Here is an 18,119-nt window from a genome sequence, read left to right on the forward strand (position 1 = left end):
CCTTCCTCACCTCCAAGCCCACCTCTCCCTCCTCTGCCTGGCACTTGCTCTCCTCCAGGCACAGTGACGTCCCTTCTGTCCCACAGTGGGGGACACCTGGGACACTGCTCCTGCTGCCATGCACAGCTCTAATGCCCCCTCGGCACAGAGGCTTCCCTGACCACCCCTTGCAGCCGGCCTCTCATCCTCACCTCCCACCACTCTACCTGGCCACCCTGCTGGCCACCCCTAGTGAAAACATGTGGCACATTTTTATTCACTGATTCATTTTTTACTTTTCTAGTGCCATCTCCCCACAAGACTGTGAGCTCTGAGCACAGCAGAGACTTTGTCAGTTCTGTTCCTGGATGTCCACGAGCACACAGTAGGTGCTCAATAACATCCGTGACTGAAAGAATGAATACAAGAATGAATGAATGAACAAATGAAGGAAGGAAGGAAGGAAGGAAGGAAGGAAGGAAGGAAGGAAGGAAGGAGTAGGCCCTTGTGGCTCTTGCCAGTGGTGTAGGCTCACCGCCATCACAGCCCTTCAAGGAGAGGTCTTGCCAACAGCACTGAGGCTCAGCCAGCAGCAATGGAGAAGGTGTTTAGACATTAAGTAGAACTTCCTAGTGCTAGAAGTCTTGAGAAACTGTCCATCCATGAGTAAAAACATAGTGTGAGCCTGGTGCTGGATTACCGGGGTCAGCTGGGGGTGGGGGGGGGGTTGAAGAGAACCTGGTCCACAATGGCTGGGAGATGCGGCCTATGAACGGCTGAGGAAAAGGGACAAGCCATGTGGTCATCACAGGCTCTGAAGGGCAGGATGGGAGTTCATAGAAAGGACAGGTTCCCCAGGAGACACATGTGCAAAGGCTCTGTGGAGGGCAGGGACAGTGGCTGGGCCTCGGAAGACTACCGCTTTGGAGTAGGTGGGAAGCGGGAGAGAGGGCACTCTGAGAGGGCCTGCACAAGGCACAGAGGCTGGGATACAGAGGGAGGACAAAGTGGGGGCCTACAAGAGACCGTCTCCGGGCCCTGTGACATCTCCCACCAGCGTGGCTCTCCCAGCCAACTGCCCCAGTGAAATCTCCATTGCTTCCACCTGGCCCAGGCCACGAAGATTTCCCCAGGTTGCTGGTGGCCTCTGAATCCAGCCAGCCATAGCACTGGCCCGAGTCTGGGGCTCTCAAGTCCTCCTCTAGTGCTCCTGCTGTTTACCATGCTCCAAGCTCCCCCATCATCTGGCCAACCAAGCTACCAGTCCAGACCTTAACCTGAGCCCTCGAGGCCATCATGCCATGAGTATAAGGTCAACAGGCCTCTCCGCAGCAGATGGAGGCCAAGGCTTCCAGGCCCTCTGCCTTCCCTCCCTCGCACCAGAGCTTGGAGGGGTGCTGGACAACTGGAGGAGCCATGAGGCCAGGGGATGGAGAAGCAGAGAGGCCAATCTTCCCCTCTGCCAAGGCCCGAAGCACCTCCAGGTCAAGCCCCAGGAACCAGGCTGAGAGGTGTTGTTCAGAAGTAGGACTAAGCATAGCACCCCCAATGGAGACTGACAGCATTTGGCTGTGTCTTGTTCCCACCAAAATCTCATCTTGAGTTTTTTTTTTTTTTTTGAGAAGGAATCTCGTTCTCCTGTTCTGTTGCCCAGGCTGAAGCGCAATGGCTCACTGCAACCTCCACCTCCCAGGTTTGAGCAATTCTCCTGCCTCAGCCTCCTGAGAGCAGTTAGGATTTACAGTCATGCACCACCACACCCAGCTAATTTTTGTATTTTTAGTAGAGACAGGGTTTCACCATGGTAGCCAGGTTGGTCTTGAACTCCTGACCTCAAGTGATCCTCCCACCTCGGCCTCCCAAAGTGCTGGGATTACAGGCATGAGACACCCAAGCACAGCCTCATCTTGAATTGTAGTTCCCATAATTCCCATGTGTTGTGGGAGGGAAATAGACTCATGGGGGCTGTTTCCCTGTGGGAGAAAATAGACTCATGGGGGCCATTTCCCCCATACTGTTCTTGTGGTAGTGACTAAGTCTCATGAGATCTGATGATTTTATAAGGGGTGTCCCCTTTGCCTGACTCTCATTTTTTATTGCCTGCCACAATGTAAGATGTGCCTTTGCTCCTCCTTTGCCTTTCACCATGATTGTGAGCCCTCCCTAGCCTTGTGGAACTGTGAGGCCATTAAACCTCTTTTTCTTTATCAATTATACAGTCTTGGGTATTTTTCTTCATAGCAGTATGAAAATGGACTAATACAGAGAAAATTCAGCTCCTACCTACCCTCGCTGTGTTAGCCAGGGTTCTCCCAAGAACTAGAACCGAGAGGATTCACATATGGATGTACCAAAAAAGATGTATTATGAGGGCCTGGATCACACAGTTACAGAGTCTGAGACGTCCCATCCTCGGTTGTCTGCAAGCTGGAAGCCCAGAAAACCTGATGCTGTGGCTCAAGTCCAAGCCCCAAGGCCTGAGAAGCAGGGGAGCCAGTGTTGTCAGCCCCAGCCCTAGGCTGAAGGCCTGAGAAACAGCAGTGCTGACGTCCAAGGGCAGGAGAAAACGGATGGCCTGACTCAAACAGAGAGAGCAGATTCACCCATCTTTTGCCTTTTCGTTTTATCCCGATCATCAGTGGACTGGATGACAGCAGCCTGCACTGGTGAGGGCCGTCTGCTTTATTCAGTCCAGCCATCACAATGCTCATCTCTTCCAGAAACACCTGCACAGACACACCCTGAAATCACGTTTCACCAGCTGTCTGGGCAGCCCTTAGCCCAGACACAAAACTGGCCATCACACCTGCCCTGGCACGTAGGTCCAAGCATCCTTTGTGAACCTGTGGGTCAGACACAGCTTCACCCCTGTTGTCCTGGGGGGGTCCCAGCTTCAGGGGACAAGGAAGTGCCAGATTCTAAAGTTAGTCTTTAAGGTAAATGTGTCTTAGAGTCAAAGTTATTCCCCAAATCTCTTTCCTCCCCGCTAAGATACAACTGCCGTGGCTTGAGATACATCCATGAAGAAGGGCTTGGTCCATACATCAAGCATGTGGGATGAAAATACATCTTAAAATCCCAGAGTCACATCCACCTGCCCCATCAGGAGCCACAGAGACCAATACCCGACGGAACAGAAGATTCTCACCCACATCACAGCTTGTTATTCCATTCTCACACTGCTATGAAGAAATATTTGAGACTGGGTAGTTCATAAAAGAAAGAGGTTTAATTGACTAACAGTTCCACATCACTGGGGAGGCCTCAGGAAACCTACAATCATGGCAAAAGGCAAAGGAGAAGCAGGCACCTTCTTCACAGGGCGGCAAGGTGGAGTGAGTGCTGAGCAAAAAGGGAAAGCCCCTTATAAAACCATTAGATTGGCCAGGCGCAGTGTCTCACGCCTGTAATCCCAGCATTTTGGGAGGCCAAGGCAGGTGGATCACCTGAGGTCATGAGTTCAAGACCAGCCTGCCAACATGAGGAAATCCCATCTCTACTAAAAATACAAAAATTAGTTGGGCATGGTGGCGGGCACCTGTAATCCCAGCTACTCAGGAGGCTGAGACAGGAAAATCGCTTGAACCTAGGAAGCAGAAGTCGCAGAGATCCAAGATGGTGCCACTGCACTCCAGCCTAGGTGACTCCCATGATTATATTATATCCATCTGTTCCACCCAACACGTGGGGATTTGGAGGATTACAATTCAAGAGATTCGGGTGGGGACACAGTACCTAAGCACATCACAGGTTCCCTGAGTAAGCCAGCTCCTGTTAACTGCAATTGTCAACAGGACAATTGCAGTTAACATTGTTATTGTCTTTACATTGTTATTGTCTTCATTTGTTGGCAAATGTGGCTAAGTTGGAAGAAGTTATATGATAATGACCTATACATTTGCATATGCTGCTGTCAGCAAAGTAAAAGGCGAGTGGAATCTGTGCTACACTGCAGCTGTGCCACAAACTTGCTGTGTGACACTGGGCAAAATGCCTAGCCTCTCTGAGCCTCAATTTCCACATATAAAACCAAGAATTATAATACCAATGGTCAAAATGTGCCTGGAAGGGTTCAGTGAGGCAATGCCTATGAAAATGCCTGCTTGAGGGAGGCAAAGAGGCAGAATAACCAGCACATGGGCCTTGAGGACAGTGAGCTGAGTTCAAATCCTGGCCCAGCCATTTACCAACTGGCTGGCCCCAAGTCTCTGCAGGAGCATGCAGGGAACACCAGCACAGATGCACACAAGCTCATGGGCACAATCACAGGGGCACTCCCAAAGTGAAGCCGTACTGTGCAGCTGTGGCCCTATCTGAGCTGTGGCCGTCCCTGGCGGGTGAGTCCTATGCAGCTATGCCCCAGGCCCCCTGGGGTCCTCAGGCTCTGTGGCTCTGCAGGAGTCAGGGACTGTGGCAGGAATCCCAGGCTGGCCACCTCTCTTTGCTGCCTCTCCATGTTTGGAGAAGGCATTTCCTCCCCTTCCAACCCTGGGCCAACGGGTCAGGTTTCCACCCAGATGGAAAGTCCCACCCAGGGCCCCCAGAGGACAGCTCACCATGGAAACTCCACAGGGCGCCCGCCAGACACGGGGTAGGTGGCCACTGGCAGGCCTAATGGGGGCGGGCTCCCATTCCTGTCCACCAGGAGGGGGAGGAGAGCAGGAGAGGGAGCAGAGGCCTCCAGCCAGACTTTAGATCTCAAACACAGAACAACATCTGTACACAGGCAGAGCAAAGAGTGGGTGATCGTGCATGCATTTAGGTGTGTGCATGTGTGTGAGCGTGACTGTGCATTTGGGTGTGTGTGTCCATGGAATATGGGGCAGTGGAAATACCCTGAATTAGGAGCCACAGCCCTGAGCCCTCTAAGCATGCTGAGCCTCAGTTTCCCTAACTGCATCCCCCTTGGAAGCTGGATTCAATTCAGATAAGATGAATAAATGCCATCATCCAGTAAGAAACAAGCAATGGGTGGGCGCTGCCAGATGAAGCCCCCCAGGCCTGTCAGCATAAATCACAGTCAAATGACAGTCTAGGCCCGGGAAGGAGGGGACGCCGTGAGAGAGGTGCCTCCTGCACTGCTCAGCTCAAAGCAGAAGCACATGAACAAAGCTTCCCCAACCGTGTTCCAAGACTCCAGGGCTAGAGATAGGTGGTCCCCAAAGAAAGGACAGTTTCCGAGCCCAAGAGTTTGCAGAACCCTCCCTACGACTCAAAGCATCCACAGGCATGTCGAAGGCCCTTGGAGATCCTCCTTAAAGAAACCCATTTAATTGCACTTAACCAGGCACTTAGGAAAGTTACCCGAGCAGCTGCCCAGCCAGCCCCCAGACGCAGCCCAGTGAAGGCAGCGCCGCCTCTGCCCAGCTCCCTCCAGGCTGCACTGCATGGAACTCCAGGGCTGTGCGGTGCCCTGAGGCACGGAGCATTTTTTCAGGGTCAATTGAAGAAAGAACTCTAAGAAAGATGTTTCTGGATCCTGTGCCAAATTGTTACTGAGACGGTGCCTGCTGTTTGTCCACTGATTAATGAGGAACCACATAATAAATTCCTCAGCATTCCAGGCCAGGGGGAAACACTGGTCTGTCCCAAGCTCTTACGTCAGATGGAAGTAGCTTTGATTCTATTTCTCTTTGGGCCTTGGCTTCCGGGAGGCTCAAAGGCACCCTGACCCTTCCCTTAGGTTTTGACATAATTAGTCTCTTCATTTATTATTTGAGCTGCCCAGTGATGCGTGGGCCACCTCCACAGCCTTTCATTAATAATCATCACAGTTAGTGCATATTGGAGGTAGGCTGTGTGTCAGGCACCATGCTGGACACATGCCATCTACCCTCCCACCTGTCCTTATAACGGTGCTACAAGGTAGGGGCTTTGTTATCCCCATTCTACAGATCAGGAAACTGAGCTCCGGGAAGGTGCAGTCACTGAGTCCAGCCCATTCTCACAGCGAATACACTCTTAAGTTGTGCTGTGCGTGCTCACCTGCCCATGGTGCCTCCTCACTCTAGAACGTGAGTGCTAAAGGCACCAACTGTGCCCCTGTGGCCTAGAATGGCATGGATGCCTGATACTGTGATGCATCAGGATTGAAACAAAGGCCTGCCTGCCTGAAAACCCATGTCCTCAACAGTCGTATCTTTTTGGTCTGCAGGGTTTGGTAAACCTAACGCTAACCTTAACCTTCAGTGTAATCCTAACACTGATACCAAACCTACACTTACCTCTAGCATAATCCCAAAGGAATTCATTAATAAGCCATGAAATGCTCCCTGCCTGGCCCTGTCCTCAGCTCTACAGGGCAAGGGCTCTGGCCACAGAGGCTGGGGCCATTTAAGAAGAGGAGATGCAGGAGCTCGGTGGCAGCATGGATGGACTCAGCGAAGATGGTGGGAGCATGTGGAGTCGGCAGCTGGGAGAGGGCAGTGGAGGCGGAAGGCTGAGGTTCCTTCCTGGGAGGCCTGGCTAGACCTGAGCAGGGCAGACCAGGCCAAGCAGGGCTGGAGTGGCAGTCACACAGCAGGAATGCAGAGCCGACCCCTGACTCGCAGGAGCGGCTACTCTTGCCTGCGAGGACCAGCCCAGCGGGTGGGGAGGCGATGCCCTGCTCAGCTTCCTCCCCGTTCCAGGCTGGCCAGGAGCCCCACGGCCAGCACAGGAAATAACAGGGGCCCCCAGAGGCTGCCCAGGCAGGCCTTGCTCCGAGGCCACCCGGGGAGGGAAGGAGGCCATTGTCGGCCTTTGTTTCAGTTTCCCCAGAGTTACCCGAGCTCCAAGAGGCTGTTAGGAGCTCACAAAGATTCCCCCAACCTGCAGCTGTCCAACCTCCCCAGCCCCAACCCTGGGGACAGGCCCACCAGGCTCCTGGGCTCTTAAAGTAGCAGGTGCCAGGTGGAAAATGAAGTCACATGAAAGTTGGGGGTTGGGGGGGCCAGCCCATGCGGGCCACAGCAGGCCAGACAGATGGGCCAAGGCTGGGGTCCAGGGCCATACCCAGGTCAGCCCAGTACTGGGTCCAACAACAGGGGTGCAAATCTTTGGATGGAAAGAATGTCCAGGGCCCTGAAGGTACGACAAAGAAATGAAAGAAAGAAAACAGAGAGCAAGGAGACAATCTGGATGTACTGAACACCCGCCTGGGCAGTTCTGATCTTTCGACAGAGACAGCCAAGAAACAGGCTTTTTCTGCTCATTTGCATGCCCAGGTGTGGATGAGTGAATGGTGCATGTGTGTGTGTGTCTGCACGTGCATGCATTTGTAAGTGTATGCATATGCACACTATGTGCATGTTGGCAGTATGAACACATTCCTGCATGCATGTATAGGTGTGCATCTGTGTGTGCATCTGTGTGCACACCTATGTCTACAGGCATCTGTGTGGGTGTGCATTACGTATACACATGCACTTGACTGTGTGTACATACATATTTGTATAGTATGGAGAAACACATATGTGAAAGACCGTATATGTGAATGTGTGTATTGTGTGGAGTATGCATACATCAGTGTGCATGCACATGTGTGTGTGTATATATGTGCATGAGGGTACATGCGCATTGTATGCAAATCTGTACCGACATGTGTGTGAGTGTCCATGTGCATTGTGTGGAGTACATTTGCACTGAGTGAGCCTATGAGCATATATATGTATGAATGTGTGTGCATGTGTGTTTGTGTTTGTGTGCATGTCACATGTGTGTGTGTGTGGACTTGCATGCACATGCAATGACTGTGAGTTTACACATCACCACTGAAGAGCCCTCACTGTTTTGTGCCCATCAGCACCATTCTCACACTGACCTGGGTGGCTTCTCACTAGTAGTGTGTCGCTGCAATGACAGTAGGGCTCACAGCACATTCTGGTGCCCCTCATTCCACAAAGGTGCAGTAGGTCCCCACTGAGTCCCAGGCACTGTGAATCAGCAACGACAGAAAGTGTGCCCTAGACTCAGAGAGAACCCCAACTAACTGTGCAGACTGGACCAGTCTCCTTACCTCTGTGGGCCTCAGTTGCTCATCTGTGAGATGGGAATGCTAATACTGTGGTTAACAAGGCTTAAATGAGATAATACCTGCCACAGCCCCCTGCCTGGCACCGAGTGGACGTTCACTAGATGTTTATTATTTTTTAATTGTTATTGCTGAGACAGTGCTAATTGCTGAGGATACAACAGTAAGCAAAACAAGCACTGTCCCTGCCTCCACAAGCTGGCCGGGTTTGCAAGGCATTTAGCCTTGATAAGTAGAATAGCATAAGTAAAATGTGTCATATTCGCCAGATTAAGCCTGGATCTGATGTGTTAACTATTACCACATGGCCAGCAGCCATCAGTTAAAGCAATCAGCCATGACAAAGGGGAAAAAATTATCAGTGAAGGCAAAATAATAATTTTTTGAACCAGACAGGCATCAGATAGCCAGGTTCAGCCTAATCTGTGTGTGTGTGTGTGTGTGTGTGTGTGTGTGCACGTGTGTGCGCACACCTACCTGCATACTCAAGGATTTTAAGGAAATATCAACTGACATGACAGTAGCTTAACCCCTGTGGGCTACCCACTGTCTACGGCAGGGCACCATTGACCATACCCAACCCAGGAACTGGGCCCTGCAGAGTATCCACCCATGAAGCCAAGACCAACCAGGTGGTGTGGTCAGGCTGACCTTGGCCATTTCCTACTGGGTGCTGGCCCAGGGCTGCACAGTGTATGTGTCCAGCCCCACCCGGGGAAGAAACCCAATCTCATGACAGCCTCAGGCCTTGGCCTTTCAGAGCAGATCCTGCCCACCTCCCACCAACCCCCGCCCCCGCCGCCCTCCCAACTTGGGAAACAAGCCATGCCTCACTAATCAGGGTGCGAGGGTGAACAAGAACAGTTCCCTACAGACTCAGTTCCACCCCAAATCTGCAGGAAGGTGAAGCGGATTGCCCCAGGCACTGCGGCCATGCCCAGACACTGCCAGTCAAGATGTGGAAGAAAGGCAGGAGCTGTGACAATGTGACGAGAGGGAAGGGCCCATCTCAGCCTTCTCTGTCACTCATGCAGACCCAAGCTCAGAGCCAAGCTCCAAAGGGCACTTCCTCCACATGGCATCAATAGCAAAGGTAAAGGTGCAGGGTGCCATGTGGCACCCTAGGGGCTGAGCACTCCGTGCGGATACCCTTGTGCCGTCCTCACAATGGCCTTAAGAAGTAGGACTACTATTATTCCCATTTGCAATGAGGAAATGAAAGGACAGGGAGGTTTAGTAACTTACTCCAGTTTGAACAGCTAATATGTATCTAGACCTCTGTGAACAAAACTCAGGCCCTGAACTTCCTGGGAAAAATATAGACGAAGAAATGGAGGTGAGGTTCTGCAGCTTGACAGACACTGGCCAGGCAGCACCTGCCAAATGCCAAGCCAGAGCTGGGCTGGGGGGACACAGGGAATCAGACTTGGTCACGGACCCCTAGGAGTGAGCAGAGCGGCAGGGAGCTGGGGATAAGAAGAGAAGGAACGCCAGGCTCGGTGGCTCACGCCTATAATCCCAGCACTTTGGGAGGTCAATGCGGGTGGATCACGAGGTCAAGAGATTGAGACCATCCTGGTCAACAAGGTGAAACCCCGTCTCTACTAAAAATACAAAAGTTAGCTGGGCATGGTGGTGCATGCCTGTAGTCCCAGCTACTCAGGAGTCTGAGGCAGGAGAATTGCTTGAACCCAGAAGGCGGAGGTTGCAGTGAGCCAAGATCGTGCCATTGCACTCTAGTCTGGGTAAAAACAGCGAAACCCCACCTCAAAAAAAAAAAAAAGAAGAGAAGGAACATTAGAAGCAAGCAGAAGGCAGTGAGAGCACTGAGGGCCAGAACCAGGAGCTCTTAGGCTCAGGGGGCACAAAATTATGGCAGGGCTATCATGGGAAACTTCCTGGAGGAGATGCCATTTAGGCTGGGCTTCAAAAATTGCCAAGGGGGCACACCCAGTCTGTGGACCAGCAACATCAACATCACCCAAGAGCCTGTTAGAAATGCAGAATCTCAGGCCCCACCCAGACCTGCTGAGTCCAAATCGGTGTCTTGACAAGATCACCAAATTTGTACACGTGTTCAAGTTTGAGCAGCGCCGGTGCAATCCACCCCAGGACACACAAGCCTGGGTCACACTGGAGGTAACAGGATAGGCAACAACTCCCCCAAATGCATGAGGAGCAATGCCATCAGCCCCCCACTCTGCACACACCCCAACCCACAGACACGCCTTACTGTTCACGGGCAGGCTTCAAGTCGCCAAATAACAATTGATTTCCAGTGTCCACCAGCAGGGTCCCTGGGAAGGGCTGATGCCACAGAGATGCTTTTCCGTCCTCGAGGAGCATCCCAGCTTTGGAGAAAGTAGGACTGGCCCCCTTTGTCTTTACAACCCTCATTATTGATGTCCCCTGAAAAGCCCAACAGCACCAGGAGAGGAGAGGCGGGATCATGAGCTTGCTGGGGCAGACTGTCCCAAATCAACTGAGCAACTGTGCTGCAAACTCCCAATGCCAGGCCAAGAACACAAGGCAAATGACAGCATCCCTGCCATCAGGGAAGCCCCAAGTCCATCTCAAGAGGGTGGAAATCAGCAACACAAGCCCAGCTCCGTGGAAGTGAAGTCATCGGCCATGGTAGAGGGGAAGGAGAACAGTAGTCAGAAGACCCACTGCACACGTGTTTTCTTCCACATGCCCTGGGCACAAGCACACTTGAGTCCTGAGCACACACGTGTGCATGTATGCACGGACTTTGCACACACATGTGCACAGTAGGCACATCAACAAGAAAGCCAATTAGAGTGTAGTCCACTGGAGGCCCCAAGGCTGGTGCAGAGCTGTAGGAAATGCCACATCCTCCTCAGAGAACTGGTCCAAGGCAGCCACAGGGAGCCCAGGATGCAGCACCAACAAGCGGGCGGAGCAGAGAGGCACTGGAGCCCCCCACCCCAGGGGTCCGAGTCAGGGCTGCAGTGACCTGGGCACACTCACACACAAGCACAAACACCCATGTGCACACATGGCACAGAATGCCCTATCCTGTGGACTGCTCACCATGGTAACGGAGAGGCCACCTCTCAGCTTCAGTCACCACCTGACGGTTTCTGAGGCCCCTGGTGCTGGAGGGGGAGCAGCTCTAACAAAGGCACAGCCCGGGCTACCTGGCCAGGGGTCCATGGAGCCAACCCCCCGGCGCATGCCTGCCACGCTCCCCCAGTGAGCTCCAAGCCACCGCGTCTTCCTACCCAGCCTGCCTGGCTCCACTTAGCTCAACTCCCCACAGGCTCCCCAGCCAAGCTAATGAGAAACTCCCCAGCTGGCCCCATATAAAAATGCATTTCATAAGTCTTTAAAATGCTGGGAAATTCTACATCTATTTAGTGAGACTTTTCTGCTCCTTTAAAATGTCCCTTGGTCCTCATCAAGAAGATGATTGGGTTGGGGGCTCAAGCACAAAAGGTGGATGGCACCAGCACACCAGTCCAAAGCCAAAGGGTGCCCAGGCAGCTTGCACCACGGGCCACAGCCACACGGCTCCAGGCGAGAATCATGGGGTGGGGGGTGGGACATCCCACAGACAACCCCAATGCAGGACAGTCACTTGGGGAAGAATTCAAAGTGAGACCCAGTGGCGGGCAATGGACACAGAAGAGGGGATCAGTCTCTCCAGTCTTGAATTAGGGATTGAAAGAAAAAGTTAGAAAGTCCTGGGAACCCCTAAGAAAATCTCCAAAGGAGAAAAAAAAAGACCACCAACATGAAGATGTGCATCAGGGCGTTATTTACAACAGCCAGCACCTAAAGTGGCCCGAACAACCAACAGGGGAGAGGCGGAGAACGCTCATGCCCATCCACTCAATGGTTCCAGCACAGCCACGAAAGTGGGAGGTACGTGGGTTCCAGGATCACAGGACGCTCAGGTCCCACGGGGACTACAAGGGAACCCACTGCGAGTTCAGCCTGGACTTCATCTAGAAGCTTATAGACAAACGGAGCTCAAAAGGGGACTGGAAAAAGTGCAAACAGCAAGTGTGCAGAAGCACAGGGCTGTGGGTGGAGTTTCTGTGAAGTCATTGAAACAATAAATATGCACTCTAGCAAAGCACAAGGAGGGTGGGAGGCAGCTCCACGTGCTTCAGAAGTGCAGGCGGGACTGCACAGAGCAGCCTCGCCTCCCCATGGTGAAAGGCCGGGGCTTCTGGACATTTCGGTCCATTTCCCCAGCCAAAACCTGGGGGCAAAGGACTTCAGGGGATGAAGCTGTCACCTTGATCAGGAGTAGTGACCCTCACCATTCTCTTCACCCCACCAAGCTAAAAGAAAAATGAGGGGCTTCAATGCATTCTTCCCAAAGGGCTCCCAGGACACCAGCTACCCCAATGCCGGCTCTACCTCCCATCTGAGCAGGTCCCAGAGCCTGCAGCCCCATCCCCACCTTCCCCTGCAAACTGCCCTCAGGCCCAACACCCACATGTAGAAGGAGGGCTGGGGACAGGGGATGGAGATGGTATGAGTCCCTGCAGAGAGCCTGGCCCACAGTGTTTTCCAGGCCTAGCTTTGAACATGGAAGATGTGTGCAAGTTCTTCAAAACATGCACCTCCTCTCCTATCAGGCATCAAATCCCCAGGGCTGGCTTCAGTTGGACTCTTCTTTCTAATCCAGGAGTGACCTGGGCACAGAGCTGACTGCAGCGAGTCTCCTATAAAGCAAAGCATGAGACCCGCATTCTCACTGGCAGGTCTACCATCTACCGTTGAGGCACTAAATTCATGCATGAGCTGCCTGGGTTCAAATCCCTGCTCTGCTGCTGCTTGGCTCAGTGACCTAGAAGCAAGTCACTAATATCCCTGTTTCTCAGTTTTCTCATAGGTACGTCAAAAGCACTGAAAAAAAGACCTCGTAAATGGGAGTGATGGTTCCCATTAACCAGGACAGGAAGACCTGTCCCACGGCAGGAAGGCCTAAAACGCTACTCACAGTGTGACACCAATAAGGTCTCAGACTGTGGAGCCATCATGGCTCCTCTCAAATCACAAGGGTATCTGTCACCATGCCAGAAATACATGTAGTAGCTAACCTGCTCAGGTATTCCCAAGAAGCATGTGTCAACAGACTAACTGTGCCCTATCTCTGGCCCACCCCAGACCCTCCTCCCACTGCCTCTTCCCGCTGCTCATTCCAGACCTGCCTTGCTGGAAGGAAGCCAGGGAGCAGACTCCGTCCAACCGGTCCCAGAACCCAGCCTGGATGGGGAGAGATTCCAATGAGACTCTGCCTAGACAAATTACACAAAAATAATCGCCTTCAAGCTAAGCATGGTGGCACAAGCCTGGAATCCCAGCTGCTTGGGAGGCTGAGAAATGAGGATTGTTTGAGCCCAGGAGTCCAAGACCAACCTGGGCAACGTAGCGAGGCCTTGTCTCAAAAAAATTAAAATAAAAAAAAAAATAGATGAGCAGCTTCAGCTTCCAAATCAAACTCAGTGACAAGGAAAGAGAAGGTACATTTCCACATGGTCGTGTTGGTTCCCTAAAACCCCACATCATGGACCTCAGGATCATGCACCATGTTTCTGGTGTCTGCCACGTAGAGACCTCATTCTAAAGGGCTGTGGGAAGAGGGAGGAAATGCTCAAGGGAAGATGCCTCTCCATACCAGGCTGGGATGGGCGGGAAAGAGAGGTGTTAGAGGTAGTGTTAGGGTTAGTACCCAGGCTGGGATGGGCGGGAGATACGGGGGTTGGGGTTGGGGTTAGGGTTAGTGCCAGGAGATGGGCAGGAGAGGGGTGTTGGAGACATTGGTAGGAGATAGAGCAAGGGAAGCGGAGGCCTGAAACCTCTACCCTAACCAATAGCACCTTAGCAAGGCCACTGTTAGCAACCTCCTTCTATTTGGTGGCCAGGCCCAAACCCACTGGTGCAAGGAGATTCTTTAGCCTGAACAGTGTGTTTTTAAAACCAGTTGATGCCTTCACACCTACTAGGAAGGTTAGAATTTACAGAAAGAAAAATAACAAGTGTTGGCAAGGACCTGGGAAAAGGAGAATCCTCATGGGCAGTGACAATCTCAAATGCCTGGGAGGTTTGGTGGCTCCTCCAAAAGTTAAACATAAAATTCTCCTTTGACCCAGCAATTCCACACCTACAAATACGCCCAAACTAACTAAAAACAAGCGTTCAAACAAAAACTTGTACATTGCCAGGCACGGTGGCACACACCTGTTGTCCCAGTTACAATGGGAAGCTGAGGGAGGAGGCTTCAGGTAGGAGTTCAAATCCAACGTGGGCAACATAGCTAAGCTCCACCTCAAAAAACAAAACAAAACTTGTATGAGGATATTCACAGCAGCACTATTCACAACAACCAGAAGATGAAAACAACCAAAATGTCAATCAACAATACCCAAACAAAATGTTGTCTTTCCATACAATAGAAGCCCTCAAAAGAGATGAAGGACAGACACCTCCTATAATAACATGGATGAACCTTGAAAATATTAGGCTAAGTGAAAGCTAGTCAATGGAGATTATGTATTATATGACTCCACTGACAGGATGTCCAGAATAGGCAAGTCTATAAAGACAGAAAGTGGATCAGCTGGGCACAGTGGCTCATGCCTGTAATCCCAGCACTTTGGGAGGCTAAGGTGGGAGGATCACTTGAGGTCAGGAGTTCAAGACCAACCTGGCCACCATGATGAAGCCCTATCTCTACTAAAAATACAAAAAGTAGTCAGATGTGGTGGCACGTGCCTGTAATCCCAGCTACTCGGAAGGCTGAGGCAGAAGAATCCCTTGAACCCAGGAGGTGGAGGTTGCAGTGAATTGAGATTGCACCACTGCACGCCAGCCTGAGCAACAGGGTGAGACTCCGTATCAAAAAAAAAAAGAAAGAAAGAAAGAAAGCGGATCAATGGTTGCCTGGGACTGGGAGGGGTAGGAGGGTAGGGGTAACAGCTAAGGATACAGTGTTTCTTTTTTATTATTAGTATTTTCTTTTATTTAGTTAGTTATTTTAGAGACAGGCTATCACTCTGTCACCCAGGCTGGAGTACAGTGTCATGATCATAACTCATCATAACCTCAAACTCTTGAGCTCAAGTGATCCTCTTGCCTCAGCCTCCCAAGAAGCTGGGACTACAGGTGTATGCCACCAAGCCCAGTTACTTTGTTTTTATTCTTTGTAGAGACAGGGTCTCACTATCTTACCCAGGCTGGTCTCGAACTCCTGGGCTCAAACAGTCCTCCTGCCTCAGCCTCCCAAAGTGCTAGGATTACAGGCGTGAGCCACCACACCTGGTCTAAAGTTTCTTTTTAAGGTCCTGAAAACATTCTAAGTTGACTGTAGTAAAAATGGTCACACAAATCTCTACATATACCAAACTTCGCTGACTTGTAATGGATGAATTGTATATGTGAATTATATCTCAATAAGGCTGTTTTAAAAACCATAAAAGTTGGGTTTTGTTTTGTTTTTTTTTTTAAGAATCTGAAGATTTCTTATGAAAATCCAGCTTTCTGGGTTTTCTTTTAAAACCTCTGAAGATTTGGCAATTCTGAAGTCAGCCAGAATTCTAGCAATTCATGGCCCGGTGGCAGGAGCTGAGGCCAGCCATCCTCTTTGCAGGGTCTGTGTCACCGTCCACCATGGCCCCTCACATATCAGCCCATCTGGGTCACCAGCCTGCCTCGGGTGGGCTTTGAGTTTGTGACCCTGGCAAGGCTTTCCCATTTGCAAAGGACTTTTGCATTTCTAAGGAGTTCACACCCATGGCCTGTCAAGGCAGGAGAAGCTGGGGTTGGCAGGAGAAGAATAACCCACAAACTCCCCTGAAATCACACAGGAAACCCTGCATGTGTTCCGAAAGAGAATCCACACACTTCCACTGGAGGCCCACAGGCACCTGTGGCTCAAAACAGGTTAACAACTCCAGCTCCACACCCCCAAGGCACCCCCACATCTTGACTCCAAATGAAGTGCTCCTTCTCCTGGGCCCCACCCTCAGCAGCCCCATTCACCAGCAAGTGGCACAAGTGGGCCTGCGCACTCGGCTCCCCACGTCCCCGCCTCTGGGCTGCAGGATATTGCCATGAGCTGATCATTTCTCTCCTTTCCCTGCCAGGCAAGGCCAGGCTCTCCATCACTATCAGGGCCTCTGCTCGAGGGCATGGAAGGAGCAGGCCTGGTTGTTCCTGGGGGCGGAGGGCCACAGGGTCCCCACGGGGGGGCGGGGGTGGCCGGGGGAAGCCAGGGGTGAGCGCAGAAGCAAACTGCACATTCTGCTCTTTACTGCAGTTCTCCATCAAACGCCCAGGGCTGGGCCAAGCACGGGAGAGGAAGGCACATGAAAAGCTTGCATGCTGGGACAACTGGGACCCCTAGAAGAGGGGCTGCTCCATGCCTTACAGCTCTGCCTTCCTCCTGGGAAAACGCCCTCAAGCCCAGGGCCAGTGGGGGAGGGGCCTGTGAGCAGAACACACCTATGCCCTGCAGCCCACCAGGGCTGTCCCACCAGGGACCTTCCAGAAGTCCCCATAATGCCCCGCTTTCAGGTTCTGCTCAGATCTCCACCTCCTGATGCCAGGTGGTGCGGAGGTTAAGCCACAAGCTCTGGCTTCCTCAGGACTTAGGGTGGAGTCCCTGATCCACAGCTCGCTGGCTGGGGACCGTGGATTCACTACTGTACGGCTCCAAGCTCCTTCCCTCATCTGTCAAATGAGGATGGGGATTCTCAGTAGCAGTGCCAAGGGTGGCCTGGGAGGTTTTGCTCCCCCATAATCTTCCTTGGCACCTGCTGCCATTCTCTGATGTGACCAAGTGACATTTTCTCAGTTTAATGAAAAGTATTAGACAAAAGCAGCTTTCACCAGGCCTTTGGCCCTGTCATCCACCAGATGGCCGTCTCTAAACCAAGCCCACAGAGAAATTATAGGGCTGCTGCTGGAAGTGGCACCCACCTCACAGAGCTGTCACGATGGCTCAGCGAGATGCAGCAGGTAGAGTGTTCACTCAGTGCCTGGCACGTACTAAGTAAGTGCTCAATAAATGTGACATCGCCCACGTCTGGGGCTGCCTCCCACACTGAATTCCGCCTGCCACCCAGGCTTGGAGCCATCTCACACGCCCCACGCTCAGGGAATACAAGCTGAGTTTAATAGCCCAAGTCCAATAGAACTGGGAAGAAAAATTTATCACATGCATGAACTATAAAACACATACACACACACACCCCAGCAAAAATGGGCCAAAGAAAACAAAACAATTCCTGGCCTGGCTGTGGATTATCCACTGCCGGGGACACTCTGCCCTCCCTCTCGCCACAGCGAAGGAGAGAATCCAAAACTGACTGGCGCCGTGGTGAGTCGTGGCCGGGGAGTCATGAGGAGTGTGCATGCACCAGGCATGCTCAGCTCTTGGCGGGAAACTGGCAAATCCCACAGCTCCCACTACTTCCAGGCACCCCAGAGAGGCCCTATGACTGGTGGCCCAACTATGGAATCACAGAACTGCAGACCCCAGGGCCCTAACATCAACACTGCCCTTGGCTTCTACAAGCTGGGAGACACCTCATGGCCTTAGGGATGCAACTGGGGTGCTTGACACCCCCCTGCCCAGGGCTCTCCATCTACAGCAGCCACTGCCAGCACCCTCTTTGCATGCTACTGCTGTTCCCATCTGTCCACATCACCTCCGGCCCCACCAGGAAAGCAGCTGGGAAGGAGGATCTTCTGTAGAAAACACTGGGCTAAGTGCTTTCCTAGTTCTGGGGTTTGGGGTACAGTGGGATCCTCTCTAGAGCAGGTAGCAAGCCTAAGCCACTGCACCCCTCATCTCTCAAGAGAGACACGGTGCCTTAAGGTCTGGCTGTTTCCCCCAACAGTGGGGAGAGCACCCCCCACACAGAAGGAGACACACAGGGGGCTGGCTACACAGGCCCCTCCCCCCAGCCTCCCACCCTGCCCAGTGCTAACCCCAAGGCCTGTCCTAGTCCCGGACACTCCTCTCTGGAATCTGAGCACCACTCACCACGCTGGCTGCAGACATGGCTCCTCTCTATGGAGGACGCCCCTGCCACCAAGGGCCAGGGCACCTGCAGCCACAACAGTGCCCAAGCCTGGGTCAACCAGG

At 52.3% G+C, this 18,119-nt stretch overlaps 1 protein-coding gene across 8 annotated transcripts in view; it reads right to left on the bottom strand.

The window, feature by feature from the left end:
- Positions 1 to 18,119, bottom strand: part of ZNF423 (zinc finger protein 423) — a 367,433-nt gene that overhangs the window by 280,174 nt on the left and 69,140 nt on the right. Inside the window, exon 3 of one of the 8 annotated variants that reach the window (XM_035282135.3) lies at positions 14,210 to 14,296. The exons of the other annotated variants lie outside the window; for them this stretch is intronic. The gene's annotated coding sequence lies outside the window, so the exon portion shown is untranslated. The remainder of the gene's footprint in view (positions 1 to 14,209; positions 14,297 to 18,119) is intronic. 8 annotated transcript variants of the gene reach the window in all.

Source organism: Callithrix jacchus, chromosome 20, assembly GCF_049354715.1.
Source record: "Callithrix jacchus isolate 240 chromosome 20, calJac240_pri, whole genome shotgun sequence".
Taxonomy (NCBI): domain Eukaryota; kingdom Metazoa; phylum Chordata; class Mammalia; order Primates; family Cebidae; genus Callithrix; species Callithrix jacchus.